Source organism: Corapipo altera, unplaced genomic scaffold (genome assembly GCF_003945725.1).
Source record: "Corapipo altera isolate COAL_440 unplaced genomic scaffold, ASM394572v1 24, whole genome shotgun sequence".
Taxonomy (NCBI): domain Eukaryota; kingdom Metazoa; phylum Chordata; class Aves; order Passeriformes; family Pipridae; genus Corapipo; species Corapipo altera.
Window position 1 is genome coordinate 6,637,242 of NW_020884903.1, and position 27,443 is coordinate 6,664,684.

Genomic DNA, 27,443 nt, shown 5'->3' on the forward strand with positions numbered 1-27,443 from the left:
GTGTTCCCAAAGCCCTTGCCATGTCTCGAAGAAGTCAATATACATGAAAAGAATTTTCATGACACTTATAACAACAATTAAAAATTTAGCAAGACTCTAGCCTCTGCTCAATTAAATGTTTGTGAGGTGAAGAACTGAGTACATGTCTTATTTCAGTGTTATTCCACATCACTTTTTAATATTAATTATAATTAATGCAAATAAGACAATTGGGGAATACTGATGAGTTGTCCTCTGAATATTTGATAATTGTTGATAGAAAAAAATGCTAAATTATAGTCTCACAACTAAAGATGAAATCACATTCCAGGCTGGCAATACTCATCCTTAATATGGCGCCCCATATTAAACATATACCACTTTCTCGTTTGCCGTACCAGAAGAGAGAGCACAGATAAATCTGCTTGTGCATGTATTAGTGATATCTTAGTATCAAAATTGAGGAAGATAACAAAACAAAAAGTTTTAGCATTACTATGTAGAATACAGCTGCCTGATAGTTTTCTGTAGCTAAGACATTTTATTATTGTCCATTTAAAGTGATTATGTTTTATTTGATGGGAATGCAAAGAATATCATGCTGAATAGGTTTAAAGAATTCATATAACTTTGATGCCACAAAGTAATCTATTGCAACACAGATTTAAAAATCTTTTCACTTGCAGAGATAGTTTAACACCTAAATTAGAAACTGGAGAAATACAGAATTTCAACTTTAATTTACTATTTTGAATGACATCAAATCCGACTCTGGTTGCTATGTCATTTTGTTATGTCATAGTGAAATTTGCATTAAAAATTATCTTCTGAGAGGGAGACTTCAGTTGAATTAATGTTTGTAAATTAAAAAATGAAGAAAATTCGATACTTAGTGGAAATAAACTGTGCAATTATTAAGCAAAATTTGAATATAGTTCATGATACTATGTCATGCCGTAGGTCTGTCCTTTTTTTACAAAGATATCATAGCACAAAAACCTAGTAAAAACAGTATTCTCTTGGATACGCCCAAATTGTTGAAGAAAATATACTTTTCCTATCCCATCCCCTACAGTTCTTAATTTCTTTGTATTATTATTTCTGTATCTGTCCTTTTTCCATCTATGCAGCTCAATGTATAAGCCATAAAGTTAGTGCAGACCAAACAGAACGGGTTCAACAGCCTCTCTCCCAATGGGAACAATTATTTTAAAGAAAAGCATTGGGAAACAGGAAGGGTAGAAATTCCCTAGATGTACACAAGAACTTTGTGGCCATAGCTAGTAGGACATTTCAAGGACTGCCAACTGGGACACATTTTTTGTTGAACAGAGCCCTAAATTATATCCAGTTCTTGTCTTCCAAAAAATTTTAACTCCTGTAGTGCTTTACTTTTTCATTTAAGGAGAGGAAAGGATAGATATGAGTGGAGAAAAGCCTGATTCTCCATTAGTTCCAATTTTCATCAGGAAAAAATCCATACCACAGCATAAATCAGCCTGAACATCGGAAACTGACCTTGGTTTCCTGAGAGTAAATGGAATATCTCAGTTTCCCTGCCCTCTCACTATTGAATATCTCAGTTTCCCTCACAATGATTATAGATCAGTCAATGACATAGTCCTTTGACTTGTGAACTGAGAAATCTAGACATCTGTTAACAAGCTCCATCCTTTCTTATAACTTGCAGTTCCCTAGAATCAGACTACAGTGCTATTCCCCTCCATACAACTGAAAAACATTGCTTTCACTATTAGTCTTTGAAAGAAAAAAAAAAGGAAGGGAAAAAAAAAAAGGGTTTCAAGATTTTCAAGGTGATTCTCTCTCATTTAAAATGTTCTCCCTTCAAAGATTCTTGGAGCAATTGTATTTTTTCTTAGCTTTCACTTAATCCATTTATAACCCCTTAGTAATAATGAGGAAAATTAAAGTCAGACATGGGGGGAGGCCGCTTTACATGTTATTTGACCCCACCTAACACTTCAAACATCTGTTAAAAAATACATTTTTCAATGTTTCCACATTTACTCTTACTATTTCATTAGGAAACTTATCTTCATATATTCTTCCTGCAGGATTAAAAAAACACCCTTCTTCCTGCTTATGAAAGTGATTGTACTGTAGGCTATCGTGTTTGCTCAAAAAAGACACCCTCTCTAGTCAGTGAGGGTTGATACTCTGGTAATCTATATAGAACTTTCATAATAACCCATATGGTCTCCAAGAATATATTTTAATTGTTTTACTACAGAAAACAACCAACCAACCAACCAAAAAAAGATTAGTATCCAATGATTTCAAACATAATTTGAACATAGAACTCTTGGGGATTATTTTGTCCTAAAGTTTAGTTAAAGACAGGAAAAAATTGAGTGTAGAAGACAGTAAGTCCTTTTATGGCAGGTCACGTGACAGAACTCTTTCCTAGGTATCTCACATGGTGGCCTGTTACTCCAACTGTCAAGCAAAATTTATAAACTGCATGATATCTGCCAATACAAACAAATTACCAACATAAAAAAAAATCATTCTGTATATACTGGTTTAAAAATAAATAAAAACATGTGTGACATGATTTTAATGTATTGCAGCATCACAAATTGCTTGGTTTATTCAAATATATAGACACAGTGGTTCTTCTTTCAAAGCAGTCAAATATCACCCAGTCTTGACATAATGGTACAGCATAGCTCTAGTATGTGAAATAAATATGGTTCTGGGTCATTATGATTCAGAAAGCAGTCTTTGTGTTGCTGCTGTATCATGTTTTATGAGTACAAAATTCCATGAAGTACAGTAATTTTTATCTGTTCAAGAGGGAAGGAACATTGAATGCTAACATTTGTAAAACAGTTCAGTAAGATTATAAAGCGGACAGCAAGAAGAATGAGTTTATGAAAAGACTGTATCTCTGTGGGTCATTAGAAGGGAACTGAGATATGAGTTAGCAACTTGAGCTTTCTGTGATGACACATGAGAGCAGTGAACCACAAATCCAACATAAATACAATGGTCTATGGTCTGCTCTTAAACCACAACAAATGTGAAGCTCAAGTAACTGAAAATTTAATGTCTGTTTTCTATGTATTTGCTTTTATTGATCATTCTATCAAGCCACCCTGTATATATGAAATTTATTTAAAGGACAATTGCTGGTTTTCTATACAGTGAGCTACAACACAGTTTCATTTGGTTCCCAAGGTCTCATGTATGACAGTGTGAGATCCTTGTTTATGACGTGTCTAAAATGAATTTTAAGTGGCATTGACATATCAACTCTTATTTATTCTTTTAAAAAGATCACTAGCAGAAACAGTATGAGTGATTTTGCACTCTTAGTATTTGTAAGAGTATCAAGGTTGAGTTAGATTTTTATGTTAGGGAAGAATTAGAGTTTACACCATTATGATTTTTTTTAATCTCGTTGGTTAAATTAACTTCAGCAAGGTCTGTACACACAATAGTCATATAGCTTGCATGGTATAACAGTATTTCCACAATAAAAAAAAAGGAAAATATTTTCTACCACTGAAAAACATAACTGTACTTAATAATAACATTTTATAAATCATATTTCATATCTTGCATTAAAATTTTCTATATCAGGACAGAGAAAAAATATGAAAGGAAATTTTAAGTAAAAAGTCAATCTCTGACAGGAACACAAGCAAAATTTGCTAAATATTACAGAAACTCAAGTAAGAGACCTCTCAGTTTCAAAAAGGAGGAAGACAAGCCAAGAAAGGATCATAAAGATAGTCTTCGGTTTTAAGAAAAAAATAAAGACAGTAGCTATCAAGTCCTCCTTTTGCATCACCTATATATCATTGCACTTGCAAACAGTTCTTTACTATCTGGAATACTTTCTGGTGTTTTGTTTGTTTTTATCCACTTGCAAAGCTTGGCTTATAATAACCTAAGTATAAACATGCCACTACATTTCGAGTAAGTGGAAAGGTCATTCTTGAAAGTGAATTCCTTCCAACATGTAGTTAAAAATAATCTATAGAGGTGGACTTCAGTGTTAGGTCCTAATTAAAATAATTTCAGTAGTAGAGTGAATATTAAGCTCATGTATTTCTTTCACACTGTGTTTATTGTTCCAGTGCTGTAGTGGAAATCTCTGACTACATAATCAGTAAATCACTGCGGAAGCCCCAAAAGAGTCCCAGCCTTTCCTCTTGTCTTCCTCAATTCTCTCTTGTTCTCTTCGCTGAGGATGAACAAATTACCAAGGGACATTTCAGGCTGCAAACTCATTATCTCTTCTCTAATTATAGACACACACACATAACTACTAGGCATTTGTTCTCACTTATATGATTTATCTGCATAAGTTCCTGCAAAGGGTGACCTAGCAAACTTAGCAGAGACCTGACAGGTTCAATTCCAATGAGAAATAAAAAACAGGATACCTGTCTAGCAAGATTCAGAAGACTTGAATGTTTTTTTAAGCATCAGAGACTGTTTAAGTAGGTAGCACTACACAAAGGTAACCAGATGAGAACCCCTCAACCTCTTCCAAAGGCAAAACGAACAAAACAAATCAAAAACAACCACTGTTCAGCAACAAATTCTGAAGAAGTTTAAATTTCAAATTTTCCAAACTACAAATACAGACTATCGCCCAACTATGACTAAAATTAATTGCTATTCAAAAAAATAAAGATGGTAGGAGTTTTGACAGTGATGACAGTGTTGCTCAAAAAGAGTAACAATATATATTTACGTATAGTGCATAAATGGTCAACATACAATACCAACAGAGTCCCAAAGTGTTTTTTGCTGAGACCTATGGCATTCAACACAAATCTATAAAAAAAAAGATAACTAGTGACAAGGTTTTCCTTGATACAAATGCTGAATTCAGGACGAAGAAAACAAAAGAGTGCTATAAAGAGTACAGAAATGCATGCAGCATAGGGAATAAGCAAGAAGGACTAAAAATCTATGTGCAGTCTCACTGAAATTCAGAGATGGTGTCATAGCTCACATGCCTGGAATATTGTCATGGATGGCTACATACTCAGGATTGCTCAGAGATGTGAGGTGGTGGATTTGCTCTTTATGAGAGAGAGCAACTGGAATGTACCAAGGCCTACCCAAGGACAGACAAACGACTTGAGAACCCATGGGTAAAAGTTAAGGGACAGGCTAATATGGGTGACACTGTTGCGGGTGTTTACTACAGGCCATCTGATCAGGAGGAGGAAGCTGATGAGGTTTTCTATGGGCAGCAGGAAATAGCCTCGTGGTTACAGGCCCTTGTTCTCCTTGGGGACTTCAACCATCCTGATATTTGTTGGAGGGACAACATGGCTCAGCACATACAGACCTGGAAGTTCCTGCAGACCACTGGAGACAACATTTTGATGCAAGTCATGGAGGAGCCAATGAGAAAAGGTGCTTGACATTTTACTAACAAACCAGGAGGAACCGGCTGAAGACATGAAGGCTGGAGGCAGCCTGGCTGTAGTGACCATGAGATGGTGGAACTCAGGATCCTGCATGAGGGAAACAAAACAATAGGCAGGACTAGAGCCCTGAACTTCTGGAGAGCTAACTTCAGCCTCTTCAAAGACCTACTTAGAGGAATCCCATGAGTTAGGGCTTTAGAAGAGAAGCAAGTCCAAGAGAACTGGTCAATATTCGAGCATCACTTCCTCCAAACTCAAGATCAGTCTATTCTCATGATAAAAATATCCGGCAGAGGGGGTAGGAGACCTGCATGAATGAGTAGGGAACTTCCAGTAAATCTCAAAGAAAGAAATTTATGGGATGTGGAAAAAGAGACAGGCCACATGGGAGGGTTACAGGAACATCGTCAGAGGATGCAAGGATGTGAAGAGGAAGGCTAAGACCCACTTGGAATTGAGTCTGGCAAGGACAAGAAGGGCTTCTAAAAATACATTAGAAACAAAAGGAAGATTAGGGAAAATGTGGGCTGCTGCTGAATCAGATGGATATTGTGGTAACACAAAACACAGAAAAGGTGGAATTACTGAATGCCTTCTTTACCTCAGTCTTTACTTCTGAGGTCGGCTCTCAGTAATTCCAGACTTTGGAGGTAAAAGAGGAAGGCTGGAGAAGGAAAGACTTCCCCTTGGTCATAGAGGATTTGGTTAGAGATTGGCTCGGCAGACTTAACATCCACGGGCCCTAATGGGTTGCACTCACAGGTGCTGAGGGAGTTGGCAGGTGTTGCTGCTAAGCTACTTTCCATCAGTTTTGAAAAATCATGGATAACAGGAGAGATCCCCAATGACTGGAGGAAGGCCAGTGTTACTCTCATCTTCACACAGGGTGAGAGGGAGGACCTGGAGCAATACTCTCCAGTCAGTCTCACCTCCATCCCTGGAAAGGTGATGGAACAAATCATTCTGGAGGTTATCACTGAGCATGTAGAAGAAAATAAGGTCATCGGGAGTGGTCAGCATGGATTCACCAAGGGGAAATCAGGCTTCACCAAACTTATAGCCTTCTATGATGTCATGGCAGGATGGGTCGATGTGCGGAGAGCAGTGGATGTTGTCTACCTTGACTTCAGTGAGGCTTTTGGCACTGCCTTCCATAACATCCTCATAGGTAAGGTCAGGAAATGTGAGCTAGATGAATGGACAGTGAGGTAGATCAAGAACTGGCTGAATGGTAGAGTTCAGAGGGATCAGAGGAGTAGAATCCAGTTGGAGGCCTGTAGTCAGTGGCATTCTCCAGGGATCAATACTGAGTCTGGCTTTATTCAACTTGTTTATCAAAGACCTGGATGAAGGGATAGGATGTACCCTCAGCAAGTCTGATGATAGGAAACTGAGGGTAGTGGCTGCTACACCTTGATGGGCTGGAAAGCTGGACAGAGAGAAACCTGAAGAAACCTAATGAGGTTCAACAAGGGCAAGTGTAGGGTACCACACCTTGGAGGAATAACCCCAGGTACCAGTAGAGGTTGAGGTCTGACCTGCTAGAGACCACCTCTGCAGAGAAAGACCTGGGTCTCTTGGCAGGTGACAAGTTGACCATGAGCTGCCAGTGTGCCCTTGCCAGCAGGAGTGCCAATGGTATCCTGAGGTGCACTGGGAATACTGTGACCAACAGGTCAAGGGAAGTGATATTACCCTTCTACTCAGCTCTAGAAAGGTCACATCTGGAGTCCAGTTCTGAGCTCCTCAGTACAGAAAAGATGAGGAATTACTGGAGAGGGTCCTGCGGAGGGCCACAAAGATGATTAGGGGTCTGGAACATCTCTTATGAAAAGAGACTGCAGGAGCTGGGCCTGTTTAGTCCAGAGAGGAGAAGACTGAGAGAGGATCTTATCAATACATATAAATATTTCAAAGGTGGGTGTTAAGAGTCTGGTGCCAGACTCTCTCAGTCATGCCCACTGACAGGACAAAGAGTAGTGGCCATAAACTAAAACACAAGGGATTGCACCTCAACATGAGGAAGGACTTCATTATACTGAGAGTGGCAGAGGGAAACAGGCTGCCCAGGGAGGTTGTGAAGTCTCTCTCTCTGGAGCCATTCAAAACCCATGCAGACGAGTTCCTGTGTAACCTGCTCTAGGTGACCCTGCCTTTGACACCTGGCAAGTGATGATCTCAGAGGTCCCAACCAACTCTAACAGTTCTGCGATTCTGTGATCTATGACACCAAGGCTCTAAAGATAGAATAAATGATCTAAACTAAAATCCAAAGTCAAGGATACACTTACACACAAAAACACATCTGGGAGACTGGTGATTGGCTGTCAAGAACCTTTTGAATATTCAGTCAGCAAAATATCTGTAATTTAAATACCATGTTAGAGTTAATAACAGTTGTCAAAAAGGCACATTAACATGCCTAGGGTATTAATTCCCAACTTCCTTAACTGTATCTTTGTGAGTAAGGCAAGGTTCAACATGTGCTGTATGGTCCCAGGTGAATATATTTCCATGTTTTATGCAACGATAGCTCAAACTAGCTAAAATATTTTAAAAACATTATTAAATTAAAAAATATACTTCAAATGTAGAGAAATGGAAATTTTGTAAGTCATGTTCATTCACACAACAATCTGTAAATGTACCAAATCATAACCTTGTTTAATCAAGCTCAACCAACAAACCTCCATTTGACTGAAGTTTCCCCTAAGTTTCCATAAGAGAAGCTGATGAACCATGGGTTGGATGAGAAAGCATCCAGCTTTCAATCCAAGGTGGATTGAAAACAGTCTGAATGATCAAGCTTAGAGGGTGGTGATCAGAGATATGAAGTCTAACTGGGAGCCAGTAGCTAGCAGCGTACCCCAGCAGTCAATACTGGGTCCACACCTTCATTTATGATTAGAGTGACTGAGCAGAGGGCACCTCAGAAAGTCTGCAGATGGTACAAAACTGAGAGAAGTGGTTGATATAGCAGAGGATCTTGCTGCCATCCAGAGAGTGCTTGACCTGCTGAAGAAATGATATGACAGGGTATGCAACTGGGGAGGAAGAGCACCAGGCACCAGTACATGCTGGGATGCACCAAGATGGAAAGCAACTTTGCAGAAAAGGACGTGGCTGGACACCAAGTTACATATGAGCCAGCAATGAGCCCTTGACGTAAAAAAACCCACTATCAACAGCTCAAAAAGGTGATCCTTCCCCTCTATTCAGCATTGGTGAGATCGCATCTGTAGTGGTGTGTCGGGTTCTGGGCTCCCCAGAACACGAAAGACACGAACATACTGAAAAGAGTCCAACAAAGTGGCACTAGGATGATGAAGGGATGGGAGCATCTCTTTCACTGGAGGAAAGGCTCCAAGAGCTGGAACTGTTCTGCATGGAGAAGAACAGGTTCAGAGGGGATCTAACCAGTGTTGGCAAATTCCTGAATGGAGGAAATACAGAAGATGGAATCAGCTCTTTTCATTGGTGCCCAGTGAGAGGACAACAGACAGTAGGCAGACACTGACATACAGGAGGTTTCCTCTGAACATCCAGAAAAAGTTTTTAATGTGAAGGTGACTGAACACTGGCGCAGGTTGCCCAGAGTGGTTGTGTACTTTCCATCCTTGAAGATATTCACAAGCTACCTGGACATGGTCCTGGGCAATCATGTCTAGGCTTCCCTGCTTGAGCAGGGAGATTGGACAAGGTGATTTCCAGAAGTCCCTTCAAACATCAAACATTTAGTGATTCTGTGACTGAAGTTTTATCATCTCCCACATTTTTCAAAAGAATACACAAGGTGATGTATGTGTGACTATGAAAGATATCTCTCTTTCCTATGTTTAATTTCTAAATTCTTGACAGATGGCTTAAAGAACAATAGATTTGTCTTTTTGCACAGTAGCCTGAAAGAACAACACTATCTTAAAACAAATAATATGTTCATATTGGTCCATGTTGTAAGCCATGGAAATTGAAATAGCTGTACTGAAGTTCATTCATATCAGTGGAAGCATCTGTCCTTTTAATCCACTTAATTTTGGTTAAGGTTAAATAAATAAAATTAAAAAGAAATCGCTTAGAATGAAATTGCATGGTTGTTCTTGTATTCAACTTTATAACCACACAGCACGAGATAGGTATCAATCACTTAAGGAAGATAACATAATGGGTCGCAAGGACATCAGAGCAAGGTTCAACAGAAGAGAATCACAGAATATGGAAGGCACCCACAAGGATCATTGATTCCAACTCCCAGTCCTGCACAAGACCATCACCAAGAGTCACGCCATGTGACTGAGAGTATCATCCAGATGCTTCCTGAACTCTGTCAGACTTGGTGCTGTGACCACTTCTCTGGGCAGCCTGTTCCAGGCTGGGTGAAGAACCTTTTTCTAATATCCAACCTAAACCTACCTGATACAACTTCAGGCCATTCCCTCGGATCCTGTCACTGGTCACCAGAGAGAAGAGATCAGTGCCTGCCCCTCCTCCTTCCCTCGGAAGGAAGTTGTAGACTGCAATCAGGTCTCTCCTCAAGTCTCCTCTTTTCGAGGCTGAACAGACCAAGTGACCTCAGCCTCTCCTCATACGGCTTCTGCTCCAGGCCTTTCACCATCTTCATTGCCCTTCTTTGGACACTCTCTAATAGCTTAATAACTTTCTTATATTGTGGTGCCCAAAACTGCACACAATATTCAAGGTGTGGCCACTCCAGTGCAGAGCAGACCCGGACAATCCCCCCTCTCGACCGGCTGGTGATGCTTTGCCTGATGCCCCCCAGGACTCAGTTGGCCCTTCTGGCTGCCAGGGCACTGCTGACTCATATTCAACTTGCCATCGACCAGGACCCCCTGGTCCCTTTCCATGACACTGCTTTCCAGCACCTCATTCCCCAGTCTGTACGTACATCCAGGGTTACCCCATCCCAGGTGCAGAATGTGGCACTTCCCCTTGTTGAAGCCTATGATACAAAAACTAACTATTAGCAAGAAAGAAAAGTCTTGTAGTTCACAGAACTTCAATTATATACAGCTAAGTGATGAAAAAGAATTTCAAATTTCATACTTAGGTTTTTGCATGGATTTTTTTACTTGCAATTATCATTAAAAACATAAAAATAAGAAAAAAAGAAGGATCAGAATTTCAAGCACTGGGTTATCATAAAATGGTTGGATAGTATTCTAGTACTCTAAAGTAGTTTATTCAAATAAGCACTTAAAAGACATAGAATTTGGTCTGGAAACAAACTATAGACTTAAAGAGGAAGTTTTCTATTAAAACAAATAAAAACAAGCATAAAACTGAAAATCTGGGCTCTTACCCAGATCAAAGGTAGTACAAATCTCACCCTCCTATTTTTTTTGGTGAGGCATTTAAAGCATTTTTACCTTTGCCATAGAATCATAGCACCATAGAATGGTTTGTTTTGGAAGTGACCTTAAAGATCATCTACTTCCAACCCCTCTGCCGTGGGCAGGGACACATTCCACTATACCAGGCTAGTCATATATCTCTTAATCTCTGTCTTAAACAACTGCAAGATGGTGCATATGTACTTACAATGACATTATCCATTAGTTTAAATATCTTTTCTTCCTCCTGCAATTTAGCTTTCATATGCATTTATAAAAAGCAATCATAGTTGTTTTCTACTTTTATTCCGTCATACAGAGCAAGCCAAACTTTTCTCACCTGTTGCCTTTTTATTGACGGAGCATCCTAATTGCACAGAGCATCCTAATAGCACTTTCTGACCTTATTTTACTTTACCATCTTGGAAAGAAACAGGTGAGAATACACACAATATTGCAATTTAAATTTTATCCATGACTATTACAGATCATGAGTATTTTCCTGTCTCAGTGGAACACCTTTTCTTGCTTACCTAAGAACAATCAATTATATTGTCAAAGAAGTATAGCACATTAGTAAAGTAAAATTATTTTGTAATAAGCCATATTACATTTTATTTCAGCCTGCATTAACTTCATAATTTTAAGTATTCCCATGCCTAGTTTTTTTTCCTAATAAGGCTATATCTGTCCTACTCTCTGGATATTTATTATACTTCAGTCTGATACTATTACTCCTGATTCAGCAATTTACAAAAAGTGGAAGACAGTTTTTCATGCAGTCAGTTCATGCAGAATTATGGAATAAATAGTTTAGTCCTTGTATTTTTCATGGATTCAAAGCTATGCTGAAATATTACTTCTATTAGTCTAATTGAATAACCCTCTTAGTTACCTCTATTCCTACTGATTTTTTCTTTGCTGTATTTATGGCAGTTTTACTGTCCAGTCTACTCTTATAGCACAGCAGCTGTTTCTCAACCTCCTTTATACAATTCAAGAACATTCTCCTGTCTCTTTCAATATCTGCTAGATATAAGTCAGCATGCCTTGGAGTAGATCTCATTTTATCCCAAATCCATCTCTTAATTGTAAATGGATTTTCTAAATTAGAAATGCATTTAAGAATAGAATTTGAACCATTAGTCTTCTTCGTCAGATGACTAAAACAGTCTAGAAAGAAGTCTGAAATGCCACTAGATATTAATTGGAATGCTTATAATGGATTCATAGTAATCCATATGACGACATTCTGTTTGCAGGATGGATCTAGGAAGCTCAGACTACATGCAGTAAAATCCACTGGATTGGAATTACATCAATTTTGCATTCAGCTCAGTAAATGAAAATGTATTTATGCAGCCTGAAACTAATGCCCAGGATTTATTTTAGAATTTAAATAAAGCTCAATTTTGACAACCATTAATTAAAAAGGAAGAAATTTTTGTTTATCTGAGGTACTTTAAAGGAAAGCAAGCAAATCAAGCCAGAACAAATAGATTTATATGTGAGCACAAACACTCAATTATGGAATTGCTCTAGCCTTCATTTAATTTGGTCAAGGTTCTCTTTCGCCTTGAGCAGTAAAGTAGTCTGCTGGCAGCTAATGAGGTGAAAACAAACAGAGATAATTAGAAATAGCATAATTAACATATTTGCCACTATAAATATTGATTTGCTGGAAATTATGTTTTTGATAAATTTAAAATTGGAAAAGAAGAGAATATTTTTAAGGAAAATATATCTGATTCCATAAAGTATCATTTAATCTTTAATTTTCATTTGTTACTTTTGAAAAGTTGAATTTTACGCTAGGTGTTAATATCTCACCATAAAGAGATCAATCCACGCTCTTTTACATAGTGTCATTACATACCCATGAGGAGAAAAGGTCTATGGTAGATATTAGAACGTTTAGGATGTCCCCCCAAGCTCCTTAAAATGATCATCTCACTCCATGAGGATCAGCACTGCCAAGTCAGATATAGTGACACACTTTCTGAGCCCTTTCTAATAACGAATGGTGTGAAACAAGGTTCTTGCACCAACCCTATTCACAATCTTTCTCAGCATGATGCTCCAAAGGGCCACTGCAGACCTCGATGATCAGGATGGTATCTACATTCGATATCGTACTGATGGAAGCCTATTCAACCTAAGGCGACTGAAGGCCCATACTAAGACCTTAAACCATCTTGTCTGGGAGCTGCTTTATGCTGATGACGCCGGTCTTGTTGCCCACACAGAAGCAGCTCTGCAGCGTTTAACATCCTGCTTTGCAGAGGCTGCTGAGCTCTTTGGGCTGGAAGTCAGCTTAAAGAAGACAGAAGTTCTCTATCAACCTACACCACAGGAAGTCTTCCATCATCCCCATATCACCATTGGCCAGTCAGAGCTCAAATCAGTCCAGCAGTTTAATTACCTAGGTAGTCTCATCTCCTCGGATGGTAAGATTTACGGAGAGATAGACAGCAGGTTAGCAAAGGCATAGAGTGCTTTTGGAAAACTCCATAAAAGAGTTTGGTGTAATAAACACCTGAAGAAAAGTACAAAAATCAGTGTTTACAAAGCCATAGTGCTGTCTACTCTTTTATATGGTTCTGCATTATGGGTCATCTACCGCAACCACCTGCGTCTCCTAGAACGCTTCCATCAACGCTGTCTCCATACAATCCTAAACATTCACTGGTCAGATTATGTGACCAATACATCTGTTCTAGAACAAGCAGCAGTCACAAGTATTGAGACCATGTTGCTGAGAACACAGCTGTGCTGGGCAGGGCACGTCTCAAGGATGAAGGACCACCACCTCCCTAAGACCTTGCTCTGTGGTGAACTTGCCACTGGCTGACGCAAGAGAGGAGCCCCAAAGGGAAGATACAAGGACTCCCTGATTGACCAACATAGCTGGTCTACTCTGGCCTCCAATCAGGAGGTCTGGAGACACGTTATCTATAATGCTGCTGATACCTTTGAGAAAGCACACAGGATCACTCTCGAGGAGAAAAGACAATGTGGAAAGAACCGTGTCTTGCAGAATATACCACCTAGGGAGTCTTTCTGCTGTGCCTTTTGCAACCGGACATGTCTATCTTATATTGGCCTTTTTAGCCACCAGCGTGCTTGTAACAAACGTGGATAGAACCTTTCCCAAATCTTCATTCGTGAAACTCAACCATGATAACATAGTGTCATTACATATTAATTTTAAATAATTCAGTAATTAACATTATGTTTTCCAAGATATTTTAACCTTCTCTTCATTGGGAGAAATACAATCAAAACAATCAAACTATACTATAAATCTCCCATACAGTCCCTTCAGTTTACATGGGACAGTAAATTTCCTCTCTCACTGCGAAATAACTGTGATTCGCAGTGGTTCCTCAGTGTTATATTCAAACACATTCACAGGTTGAATTTACCATGTTAAGGATTACTGTACACCAATGGAGATCTAAAAAGTTCTGAAACCTGAATCACCTTCTGGACATGCTCCTCACTTTGTTTCACTTTATGAGATATGGAGAGACTAGCACAAACAGGATATTAATTTGACTTCCTACAGATCAGTGAACTGTTCCAGGGCCAAAGCTATATAACAAATAAAATGTGGAGTATAATCTTAAACCTAAGCAAGTCACCCAGGTTTGAAACTTCTTGGTATTACTTGGCATTTTTTTTCTACAAAAATACTCCTGAGATTGCAGGTGCAAAATTTTAATTAACTCTGTAGGTAATTGTATTTTTCACTCTGATCCGCATTGAAAACCTCTTGATTATTCTGCTCTCATTGTCCAAGTGCAGAACTCTTATTGACAGAAACCTGAATGTTGCATAGGGAACTAGTATATGAAGTGATTCTGTGGGTGGGAATGAGGACACTTGTCCTGTCGATGTGGTAGACTCAGTTCTGGTTCTGCAAAGGTTGACACAGACTTGGAGGAAAGAAGAAGTATGGTGTTTGACAAAAAATAAGCTGACTGACTGTATTTGTTCTATACTTCTGATTTTCAGTAGTGTTACTGCAATGATTTCTATTGGGCTCTACTGACTGAGAAAGTAAAAACTGGGATCATAAGCTCTCTTTATAGGGAGGGCCCATTAGGAAGAGTACGTATGATATTTGTTCACGAAGCCTAGCCATGATGGTACCGATATATATATAAAATACGTATATAGTAATTATATTTAAATATAACGATTTTCAAAAGTCAAAGTGGTTTTGGACATAGTATGTTAATAAGTTCTTCCAGAATAGCAATAAATGCCAAGCCCAGGTTGGATACAAGTGCTTTTAGTTTAATTTAATTATTTTAGTTAGGTTTAGCAGTTCCTAAAAGTAGACTGTGTCTACCCTACAGGAGTGGGGTGTTAGGCATTATTAGACATGTGCAAGATGTATTGGGAATACTCCCTAATCACAGAGAACTACTGATGTATCGACCTTTGACTCTAGTATCTCTTGGTGAGATTAATAGCTTTACTTTATCCTCCACTCCGTACCACTGCAGCCAAACAAATAATTACCTTCGATTTTCCTCCTCTCTCTCCCTGACCACTGGCACCACTACACTGAAACAAAAAAACGAAAATCTTCTTGTCAGAGAATACACTTGAGACCAAATATGAGCAGACTAAGCTATTTCATTTGAAAGGGACGTGCGTTATTTCAGAAAGTAGATTTGCAGAGCCAACTGTAATTCAACACTGCAGAGAGACAGAAGACTCAGAGATGGAATGGAAATAATCTGGAAATAGCTGCAGAGACCCATAGTTTTAAACTAATGTCCCAGTCAGTTACATACATTTTAATCTGAAAATCCAGAGTCCCAGAGATTAACATGCAAAGATAATCATTAGCTTTCAGATAGGATTTCAAGTCAGACCTGATATTAATACTAGACATTTAAATACATCTGCATTAATTCAATTTCTTTAAAAAGATATGAGTAAAGTCAGTACATGCTTTATAGAGGCATTGCATTTATTGCATATATCTATATGAAGAAACCCATCCTATACTGCAGGTTGAGCCTACCTATATTTATGAAAGATCAGATAATAATCAGAACAAGAAAGAATCTTTCTCATAGTAAAAATACTATCTAAATAACAATGGGAACGTGTGGGAGCCCAAACTCAGTTTTCAGCAAAGGAAAACAAGGGCTGACAAAAACCTCGTGATCTGAAGGAGCTGGATCCTTCTCACAAGACCTGTTAAAGTTCTACCTCATGGATCAAGCCTGGCTCCAGCAGAAATCAGAAAAGACTTTTGAGATGATTGTATCAAACCATGTCTAAACCCCTGTAATCCCTCTATCCCCCATGTAATCCTACTAGAAGACAAATTAACTATTTAGAAATTGCAGTAAAAACTTGTGTAATTCCATAATTAACATAACTCGTCCCCTTCATTAACATGTCCAACCTCAGATACCTTTAAAATCATGTTCTCATGTTCAATAAACTATTCCAGTTCCCCCATACTGGAATCGTGTCTAGTTTTTATTTTTCAGACCGCCACTGGAAAGTATAGGAATTCAGGTTTCTCAAATTTTATCACTGTATTTTTCTACTAAATCAAGTACATCAATCAGTCTCCTTGAGACATATGAACAACATTAAGCACAGAAAAAAAAAAAAAAAAACAAACCAAAAACCAACACTGGATAGTATTTGATTTATTTGAGGACAACATAAGATACAGAGTTTCCTAACTCGACTTTAGGATTAAAAAGAATATATGTAAATGTGACATTATAGTGGGTGTCCCCTATAGGCCACCTAACCAGGAATAACAAGCAAATGAGGCCTCAGAGACAAGGTGGGGGGCGGGGGGGGGCTGGAAGAAAGACATACCCTTGTGGAAAAGGTTCAATTCAGGAAAGACATAGACAAACTGGACAGACATGGGCCCTGATAGGATTCACCCAAAAATCCAGTGGGAGCTGGCTGACATTGCAAGGCCACTCTTGATAATCTTTGGTTGATCATGACAACTGCGAGAGGTACTCGGAAACTGGAGGATTCTCTATTATGTTTTCCACCTTAATCTTTTCTGAACTGTTCAGTAAGGAATATACAGATCTTAAATTATTTATTGCAATAACCATGATGGAAGTAGAGATATTGGAATCAGTGTATGTACCAAATACATCTATTCATCTTTATGCTTAAAAAAATTCTACAAAGCTCTCACAGTTAAAGGCAATAGGAAAATCTTAGAAATTTTTCAATTCTTACAGGAAAATATATTGCTGAATAAAAGCAACTACTGTATCTTAGACTAATAATTTCTCAGAAAGAACAATCATCTATGGAACAAATATACTCTTTTGATTTTTTTTTTAATGCTAGTGACTCACACAGTTGCTAATAACAATTTTCCATTGTTATTAGCAGTTGCAACCTGTCCACTTGCAGACATTTCACTTTAAACTAGGACTTGCTACCAGTTTGCATCTCACCTTTCAATACACATACCCGGAGCACTGAAGAAACAATATAAGATTTGTGAAACAGTAGAGAAAGAAAGGTGCTCAGAACTTAAAATGAAGTTCCAGTCTCCCAGCTGTCAAATCCACCAAATGAATTTATTACTGAACTTGTTAGTGAACTTAATTTCAAATACATTTCTGCCACACGTGGTTCACTTATTTCACTCCAATCCAAGAGCAAGGAAAATACTTCTTCCTATTATTATTAATATTTTCATTTACTTCTGAAAAAGTGAGCTATTCAAATACTTGAAGTAGGTGCATAAACAGTTTTCTAAGTTCTTCAATGTTCTCTTATTGGACAATGCCATGATTCTCATGCTTAAATATTCTTATGTAATTTTCAAAACAGATCTAGATACTTCTGAAAAGCAGAATAACTTAGTATAATCCTCTATAGAAAATTTCTATGCAAGTTTAAAATCCCATTTGTCAGAGACCAGATTCATAACTCACCAGATGATTTGACTGATGGGTCGAATAAACCATGTTGTCTGTGTGCGTGCTGGGGAGGAAGGGCTAGGTTTAGGCCTGGAGTCAACATGTACAGAGCACATGGCAGGGAAAACCACGTGCCTGGGGTGTCAATAAGGTCCCTCTGGTGGCCCACCCACACTGCGCCCCCCTGGAGCCTCTAATTGGCTGTGGCACCCCTCAGTTCAGCTGGGGGCATAGTGAGTAGCAGTGAGCCAAAGGTCCCACCTAGAGGGAATAGCCACAATAGCCAAAGTCTGTAAACAGGCATGCACAGGGTCTCCCTTCCCCTCTTGGCTTCTGCCCTCCTGACCTGTCAAGATGTCACCTCCAGAATGGTAAATATATCTCGCTCCTCTCTCTCTCTTTTTTTTTATTCTTCCTTTAATCTCTCTTCCTTTACTCCTGTGGGCAACTTGTCCGTATTTCACTCAAGTTGTGGTGTTTCACTTAAGATCAGGTTGGTGTTTGTCTAGTAACAGGTGTAATGCTTTTGTGAAGTTGCACATTATTTCTCTTAAACCCTGTTTTCCCACCAAATAAAAAGACATCTCTTAGAGAAAAATGGGTAGTTGTCTTCTTTTTAAAGAATACTTACGTCTTTCATTCACGGTCAGGAACAAAAATGTGGGAACTTTTAAAATTTCGAAAACCTTTTCCTTCAGATAACAAACTGTTACCTCTTAAAAAGTGTACAAGACTACAAGACTGGTGTAAAAAAAACACAAACAAAAAAGCCTTCAGGTAATATTCTGCAACCACTGATTAAGTTGTGTGACAGCAGTTTTTTGTTTGTCATCTTCAGTGAACATCTTGATTCTCAAAATCCTCTCCGTAAAAGTGATTAATCCATCACCTAAACTCAAAATGATCATCTTTGAAATTCATCTTCTGTTGAATTCAAGAAGCTTATAGGCATCATGTATTTTCCACATAAAATGACCCATGACGTTCTTCATTCTTTTATCTAGAAGATTTGACAGTACCACTTTTTAAATAAGGTTGTAGAATAGACTTTTCTATTTCTTTGCTTGCTTGCGCTGCCAGGCTCTAGTAGACAATCAGAAATCATGCCTGTGTAAAGTGTTACACTAATCACCACTTTCTTTTAAGAGTTTTTCCTGTTCATTCACCAGCTCCATTCAGAGCTCTCCTCGATGTTCAGTTCTGATCTCTACCTTTGAGGTGTTGAACATGTTTCTTCCCTAAAATGATTCAACTACACATAGTGTTCTGAGTTTTTATGTGCTAGGATGGCAAAGGGCACCATCCTTTTTGTGCCATTTTGCAGGAAAAAGTAGAATACTTTTTAGGCTAAACAGAACCTGTAAACGAGACTTTAATGGAGAGAGCTTATAGTGGGTAGGAAACTCCAACTTGATTCCTATGGCAGTCACCTGCAGATATCTAGTTTCCAGATCCTATTGAAGATGTTGATTATATGTTTTACTGACACTGGAAAAATGGTGCTTTGTCCTTAAAAAATAAAAATAATAAAAAAATTATGTATGTATATATACACACACACACACATATATACACATATATAATCTGATTTTGGTTCCTTGTTGCTGCAATTAATTCCTCCCAGTGTCCCTGATGTAATTTGGCAATCTCTCATTTTTATTAACAATAGTGAATGCATATCTTATTAATGATGTGACTGTTGAAGAGGTCTGTACGGTATTGTAAGAGCAACTGAAAATTTATGGTACAGACAAGTTGTAGTCTGTACCCTCACTACAAAATAGTATTCTACCCTGATTAGAAACATCTTTCCTCCGTGCTTTTCAATCAACCTAGTTTACTACTGAAGATTGGTCAATGGCAAATGCGATTGAGAACTCTTATTAATAATGATGAAACGACAGCAAGGGTCACTGTAAAACAACTGAGTTACACTGTGCTTTTCTATTAATCTTCCTTCCCTGTATCAGATATAGGCATTCTGCATCTCAAACTAATGCAAGGATTTTTTTTCATACCTTCAGCTGTTTGTTTTCTCAAATTTCATCTCAACACTTAAAAATCTAGTACACTTTGTTTTTGTCACTATCTGCCACGGCTGGATTTATATTTTTTTGAGGAGGTATCTTTGACCTTCTCAGGTTTTAAGCACAGTTGGGTTTCTTTTTTACTAAAGAAAATAATGTAAAGTAGATGTTTTCATATAGCTGCAGGGATTTATATGTCAGTTTTCTCTCACTAGACTACTACCACTCCAACAAAAAAATTTGGAGTAATGTGGGTTTTTTAATCTGATACCTTCACTATGGACAAATATACAGCTTTTCATAAGCCAAAAAGTACCAGAGGGTGGTATTCTGTTGTGGAGGTCACAGTGGTGGGAAAGTAACAAAAACACAATTCAACAAAAATTCAAGTGTGCTGAAGTAGATCATAACTCTTAACACCCTCTGAATGGCAATGAATATCTCTAAGAGTTCCTTCTAACTAGTAATTCAGAATTCTCTTTCACAGCCTATTTTAAAAGGAAGGAATACAGGTATTTCAGAGCCATTATGCCTTCATAATAGACTGTTAGGTAAAACAGGGATGGAGTATGCAAAAATCTTTCTCCCTTTACTTGTCCTAGCATGACAGACTAGTTAAGGACTGATACAGCATTAATGTAAATGTGGAGACAGCTTTTCCTTCACATAACAAAATAAGAGATGGAACGAAAATAGATTTTCTTAAGCAACAACAACTTATCCCGGTTCATTTCAGCAAGCACAGTATCTCATAGGTGCCAAACTCATTATTCCAAGTAAAGTCACTGCGGGGCTATTCCAATTGCAGACAGCGCTTTATGTACATTTCCACTATGAAGAATGGATATTGTGTTGACAGTATGGAATGGAGGGGGAGATGAGAAGTAAGGCAGGCCCTAATCCTCCTTTCACTTTCATTGCCATTAATTTTGCAAGTAAGCACAGTAAATATTTTATAAGTATGCGGCATTATAAATTGTTGAATAAGAAAGGAAAAAGAACAGATAAAAGTTTTTAAGCCTCTTCCTGGTCTAGTAGACAATACAATATCCTCTGCTTCAGGCACACTCTAAAGCAACTGCTTGGCTGAGACTGTCCGACTCTATTAATAGCCCATGAGCCCTTTACCATGAGCTACATGGTAATAACCCCCAAGAAATTTTATTAAGACAACAAAGTATCTTATCTTTGCCTAAAAATTATTCTTGCAGGAGCAGAGAAGAGGGAAGGAATGTTTTATTTATGACTACCTACTAGAAAAGATCAAAACAATAAAAGTGTTCATTAACATATCAAAATCCTAATTATCTTCCTTCCATAATGCCCTTTAATAGATTTAAACTTATAACAAATGATATGGCAAACCAACAAGAAGAAATTACCGAGTACCTTATTTTAGAATTATTTCATTACTCCCATTTCCTGCCAGTTGGTGTCTGGACAGTTGCAAAATGGATCTTTCTAATGTGTGTTCTTTATTTCTGTAAGAAATCCTTCCTTTTATAAGAAACCTGGCATCACCAAATTATGCAGCTTAAAATCTTTTCTTTTTTCCTTTTCTTTTTTATGTTTGACCATTCAATTTTAAAGAGAGATAAAAGCAACCATAGCCCTAGTAACACTAAAACCTGCTACGAGGTAAAAGTCTAAAAAGTCTTATATTTCATTTATCCAGTCTAATTCAATGACTTCACAAAACCTTATGCTATATAAAAAGAATAATGAAGAGTCTGTGGATATTGAAATTACATAATATGTGTGTTTGTGGTATTGCTAATTTACCTGGGGAACAAAAAGTCTGCAAACTAGTCAACAACTCATAGAAAAGGATTGTCCAATGGCTGCGTATAATGTTAGGCAGAAGATCACCACCTGGCTCTGGTTAGCTTTTTTTCTGGTTTCTGTGACTGAGTTTGTCTGCTATGTCTTGGATTTATAAGTTATTCAGCAAAGAGAGACTGCTTCATGCAGTTTAGTCTAAAACTCTCATGTTCTGCACTTGTATGTACATATATATGTTTATACCTCTATATGATTTTATATGCCTATAATATGCTTAAACTTGATCTGATCCTGCATTATTTCATAGACTTGCTAGAATAATTTGCTTTTCGTTAGTTGAGATTACTTCAAACTCTGAATCGGAATATTCAGTTGCATACAGTTTACATTCTAAAATTCATTTCAGTTGAAACAAATGCAAAAAGGCAAAGGTTTTAGGTTTTATTTTGTGGGTTTTGTTTGTTTGTTTGTTTGTTTTTCAAACAAAGGATACTATGGGACTATTAGCAGTACAAAAGAAAATAAATGGTTTATCACAGTCTTTTGCAAAACTATTGGAAATGGTTTCTACACAAACCTAGTACAAAGAATTTTACTAGGCAATCACAAGTCATAAGAACAAGAACATGAAGAAGTAGTCACCATCTGATTTGGGATGTTACACTGTCCTCTTCTTGCTTTCAAGGGTCTCAGGGACTGAATGTTTGAGAAGTTTTTAGTTATATTTGCCTTTTGGATATGCCTATGAACAATTGCAAAAGTTATGCCATTAGTACATATGAACTTTTCTCATGACCATTACATTCTAGGACTTTTTATTTGGAAAACTTGAAGATTTTCCATCGAAAATTTTTAGAGCTCTTTACACCTGCTCTGACCTTTAGAAGTAGAACATGAGTTACAGACCTTCCTTTAATGAAGGATTTTTATCAATTCAGTTATTCCTCCATGTATTCTCTACCTACTGTACCTTTAGGGAGACCAACATTTCTTTGATCAAGAAAGAGAAAATAGATCTGATATATGATACTCTTTTTATATCTTTTCCACAAAAAAAACCCAACTCTCTGCATCTAACTAAATAAACAGATTCTTCTACCTATTCTGCTAACAGTCAAGAGAATTGGAATTTAGGTGCTATGTTTCCATTCTCTGATTCAGAAAAGTGATTATGCAAGTGGCTGTTAAATTTCTGTTTTTCCCTTCACATAAAGAATGCGTTCTTCAAGTCCTGTATACACCAATTAAAAGATCATGCAAGCAAAGTACAAATCATGATTCGCATAAATTAACCCCAAAATGGTAGACCTACTGCACTTCAACAAGAAGTACCATACACTTATATACACCTTGTGTAGAGGATTAGTTATGTAAATTATATATAGACAATTATGTATAAACAGACTTCACAGTAAATAATGTCACAGCTACATAGCAGAAAAGAAATAGCACTGAATGTATCAACAGACAAGGTAAAATTCTTAGATCTTTTTGAAACTAGGATTCATATTGATTTCAGTAGGATTTCACCTTTAGAGTGTTACTCCAAATCACTTATTTTTGGGAAAAAAAATAATACTTTCACTGGTATAATGAAAGGAAGCAGCAATATATCTTATCTAAACCCAACACAAGGTACTGTCTGGCAGCAACAAGCATTACAAGACTTGACAGGATGGAATTTTAAACCCAACACAATCATATCAGTCGGAGGGCACAAGACAGAGCAAAACTTAATAACCTGCTGCCTCCTGCCTTGGTGACAGCAGAAAGAAATCCATAAACCAGGCAGTTTAAGGAGGGTTTTTTCCCAGCCCTTTTAAGAAATGCAGGTTTCACTAGGGCCACAAACCATAACAAGATGCAATGAAGAAAAACTGCACTATATTTTAAACCAGCTAAATGGATATTGCAAAAAGCCCTGTTCCATAAGAGCTAATACAGACAACCAAACAAAACCAAAAGGAAACAGCAAAGACCAGGATAAATGTGCAGACTTATTTACTAAATATATTTGAAAAATAATGGCCGGAAGAAGGACCTGGGAAACTACAGGCCTGTCATCCTGACCTCAGTACCTGACAAGGTTATGGAGCAGATCATCCTAGGTGCAATCACACAGCACCTGCAGGATGGACAAGGGATCAGATCCAGTCAGCACGGGTTTAGGAGGGGTAGGGCCTGTCTGACCAACCTGATCTCCTTTTATGAACAGGTGACCCACCTGGTGGATGAGGGGAAGGCTGTGGATGTAGTCTGTCTGGACTTCAGTAAAGCCTTTGACACCATCTCCCACAGCATATTCCTGAAAAAGCTGGCAGCCCACAGCTTGGACAGGGGCACCCTATGCTGGGTCAGGAACTGGCTGGTGCTGCATCCAGCTGGCGGCCGGTCACCAGTAGTATCCCCCAGGGATCAGTGTTGGGCCCAGTTCTGTTGAATATCTTTACTGATGATTTAGATGAGGGGATTGAGTCCACCATTAGCAAATTTGCAGATGACACCAAGTTGGGGGGGAGTGTCGATCAACTGGAAGGCAGGAGGGCTCTGCAGAGGGACCTGGACAGGCTGGAGAGTTGGGTTGATTCCAATGGGATGAGATTCAACAAGGCCAAATGCCGGGTCCTGCACTTTGGCCACAACAACCCCCTGCAGTGCTGCAGGCTGGGGACAGAGTGGCTGGAGAACAGCCAGGCAGAGAGGGACCTGGGAGTTTGGATTGACTGAACATGAACCAGCAGTGTGCCCAGATGGCCAAGAAGGCCAATGGCATCTGGGGCTGTATCAGGAACAGTGTGGCCAGCGGGTCCAGGGAAGTGATTCTTCCCCTGTACTCAGCGCTGGTGAGGCCACACCTGGAGTACTGTGTCCAGCTCTGGACCCCTCAGTTCAGGAAGGATATTGAGGTGCTGGAGCAGGTCCAGAGAAGAGCAACAAGACTGGTGAAGGGACTCGAGCACAAATCCTATGAGGAGAGGTTGAGGGAGCTGAGGTTGTTTAACCTGGAGAAGAGGAGCCTCAGGGGAGACCTCATCACTCTCTACAACTACCTGAAAGGAAGTTGTAGCCAGGTGGGGATTGGTCTCTTCTCCCAGGCAACTATCAGTAAGACAAGATGGTATGGTCTAAGTTGTGCCAGGGGAGGTTTAGGTTAGATATTAGAAAGAAATTCTTGACAGAAAGAGTAATGAGGCATTGGAATGAACTGCCCAGGGAAGTGGTGGATTCTCTGTCCCTGGAGGTTTTAAAGATGAGATTGGATGTGGCATATTAGTGCCATGGTCTAGTAATCACGACGGTGTTGGATCAAGGGTTGGACTTGATAATATCGAAGATCCTTTCCTATCCGGTTGATTCTATGACTCTTAAGATAGTGCCTCGCTTTCATGCGGACCATTTGGCAGGATGAGACCAATGAAGAGAAATGTTCCATACAATTCCTGGGGATGTGTCCTTCTAAGTCAAAAAGGGCTGCAGCGAATTGAGAGACACCATTATTCAGGACAACAGATTTGGAGCACCTACCTGATAATGTGTTTTTAGTGGTTCCTATTGGGAAATTCTGACATGACATGAAGGCCATGAGAGGGATTGCACAGTCTTTTCTCATAGTACTTTAAAACAAAACGTGGTCAACACCCCAAAGCCACAATAAAGGCAATGCCCCATAGTCATGAAGTCTGACTTGCCCTTGCAAAGTAAGTTGGTAAGTCACCCAGTTTTAAATGGAAACTTTGACTTTACAAATAATGCAAAAGTAATTCTGCAGTAAGTTTGTTTTTTTTAATAAGAAACACAACTGTAAACTCTAATCTGTGCTTGCTAATTGTCAGTCACATGAAAAATACCTCTGTTAAGACTTAATAGGATTAAAAATAAACTATATACAAATAAGAATCATAGAGACCTTTCCTGTTGACATTATAATTTGAAATATCACCTTCAAAACTAACAGTATAACTACTTGATTTTACATTAAAAGATAGGGACTTGTATCTTTGCAATGAGCGCTGCTTGTGGTGTTACTATAAAATCACATCTCTATCTGTCCTGTTTTCTGCTGGAATAGAGTTAATTTTTGTTCTGGGGGGTGGGGAGTGAGTGAGTGGTTAAGTGGGGCTTCATTGTTGGCTGGGCTCAAACCATACCAATATCCACTGAGAAATACCAGCTTCCATTGTGAGTCAGTTGGAATCTGCCTGTCCCAATTAAATAACTAAAGACCATTCTGAGAGACATATTCTCTCCAGAGCCTTGCAGAAATTTAAAATGAGCCAAGTGAATTAGCCACAGTATGTAGGTGGCCAAATCTCTGCCTCTAGGTATAATTTTAAGCATTTCTAAGATCTACTCAATCAATTAATTCCCTTTGTGGCTAATAACTGCAACAAATACTATTTTCTTTCTGGGTAAGTTTTGTCTCATTTGCTTCAAAAACATGTACTGAATGTAGCAGTTGTGCAAGAGTCATGATTTGTAATTATAAACTAGAATATTAAGACCTGGCTTCTTGCATCGGTGCAAGTACAACAACTGAAAACAAAACAAAACAAAACAAAATAATGTGGAAGCAACATTCAGCAGTAGTAATCATCACATTAATGATGAATTAATGACATAGACAAGGAATACACTGTTTGATTTTTTTTTTGTAATGTTGACATATGAGAATTACCTTTGAGTACATTTAATTTTATGGAGTAAAGGAGTGGAATACATCCATAAATAAATACAGAAAAAGGAATTAATTAGTGCTGATGCTAACATTCATATCCTACTTTCTGGTAGGAAATGGAGGTTTGGAGGCATAAAAACAGGAGCCCAAAACAGTTCTGACTTACTTCCAGAAATACTGTAAAGCATTCATCTGACCACATGCTGCAGAAGCAATCCATTCCTTCCCTACCATTATTTATGCAGTGATTGCAAACACCTCTCCAAAATGCCTTATTTTTATCACTCCAAGTTATTTGAATACACCTCAGGCATTGTTATTTCCATTAAAGAAACAGTATATTGCAACATCTCTGGATCTCTAGTAAGAATTGTAGTCTTCTTCTCATTTTATTAGCAACCATTCAAATGGACACAATAGGTACATATTGTTACTCTAGCATTCATAGTTTTTTTAAATTTTGTTATAAAATTCATTCTTTGGTGCTAGAATGAAATGGGATATACAGAATTAGTATATAAGCAACCCTAACTGTTTTGGAAATTAATTACATGAAAGTCAGGAAATTAAATTCCCAGTGTTCAAGTTCAGTATTAAACCAGTTCACTTGTGTTCATGTATGGAAAAGTGATTTCTAGAGGACATCAATTGTACTTTGCCATTTGTAAAATTATAAGCAGAACTGATAAGGTGGTTTTGCAATTCTCAATAGAAGAAGCAGTTTTAGATTGTTGGTAACATCAAACTTGAAATATACCAGCTTGAATATCTGATTTAGGATTATTTCTACTTATGAGTGCTTAGTAGATTTAGTTTATGAAGAAGAAGAATGAAATGTGACTTCATTGCAGTTTGTAATCACCTTAATAACACATAGAGAACTCTTTATTCTGGCAGATTAGGGCATAGCAAGGACCAATGGGTGGAAGATAAAACTAGGCAAACTCAAATAGGAAATAAATGTACATTTCTTTTAAACTGAATAATTTATCTATAGAAAGAAAACTACTTGAGAAGTACTGCAAAATCCATTTTTTTAAAGAAAACAAGAGTGTTATCTTTCTGGAACATTGCACAATATCAGGACAAATACAAGTGAAAAGGCATTTTGCTTGATGACCTGAGCTGTAAAAGAATATAGTCTGCGACTCCTGAGAAGCTGAAGAGAATTCAGTACAACACAGAATCAGTGAGAAGGCCTGAGTAGAACAAGGCAGCAACTGAAATCCATGAGATTCAGGTCATAAGAATCTATCTGACTAAGAAAGTTGATA

At 38.1% G+C, this 27,443-nt stretch overlaps 1 long non-coding RNA gene across 2 annotated transcripts; it reads left to right on the forward strand.

Moving 5' to 3' along the window:
- The first annotated feature begins 6,455 nt into the window (after positions 1–6,455).
- Positions 6,456–12,177, forward strand: LOC113950760. Of its 2 annotated transcripts, none has more exons than XR_003528870.1 (3): positions 6,456–6,569; positions 11,064–11,180; positions 12,007–12,177. It is a non-coding gene; the product is annotated as an uncharacterized LOC113950760 (long non-coding RNA). The 2 variants fall into 2 exon arrangements; XR_003528869.1 differs by having other exon boundaries at positions 6,494–6,564.
- Positions 12,178–27,443: the final 15,266 nt, after the last annotated feature.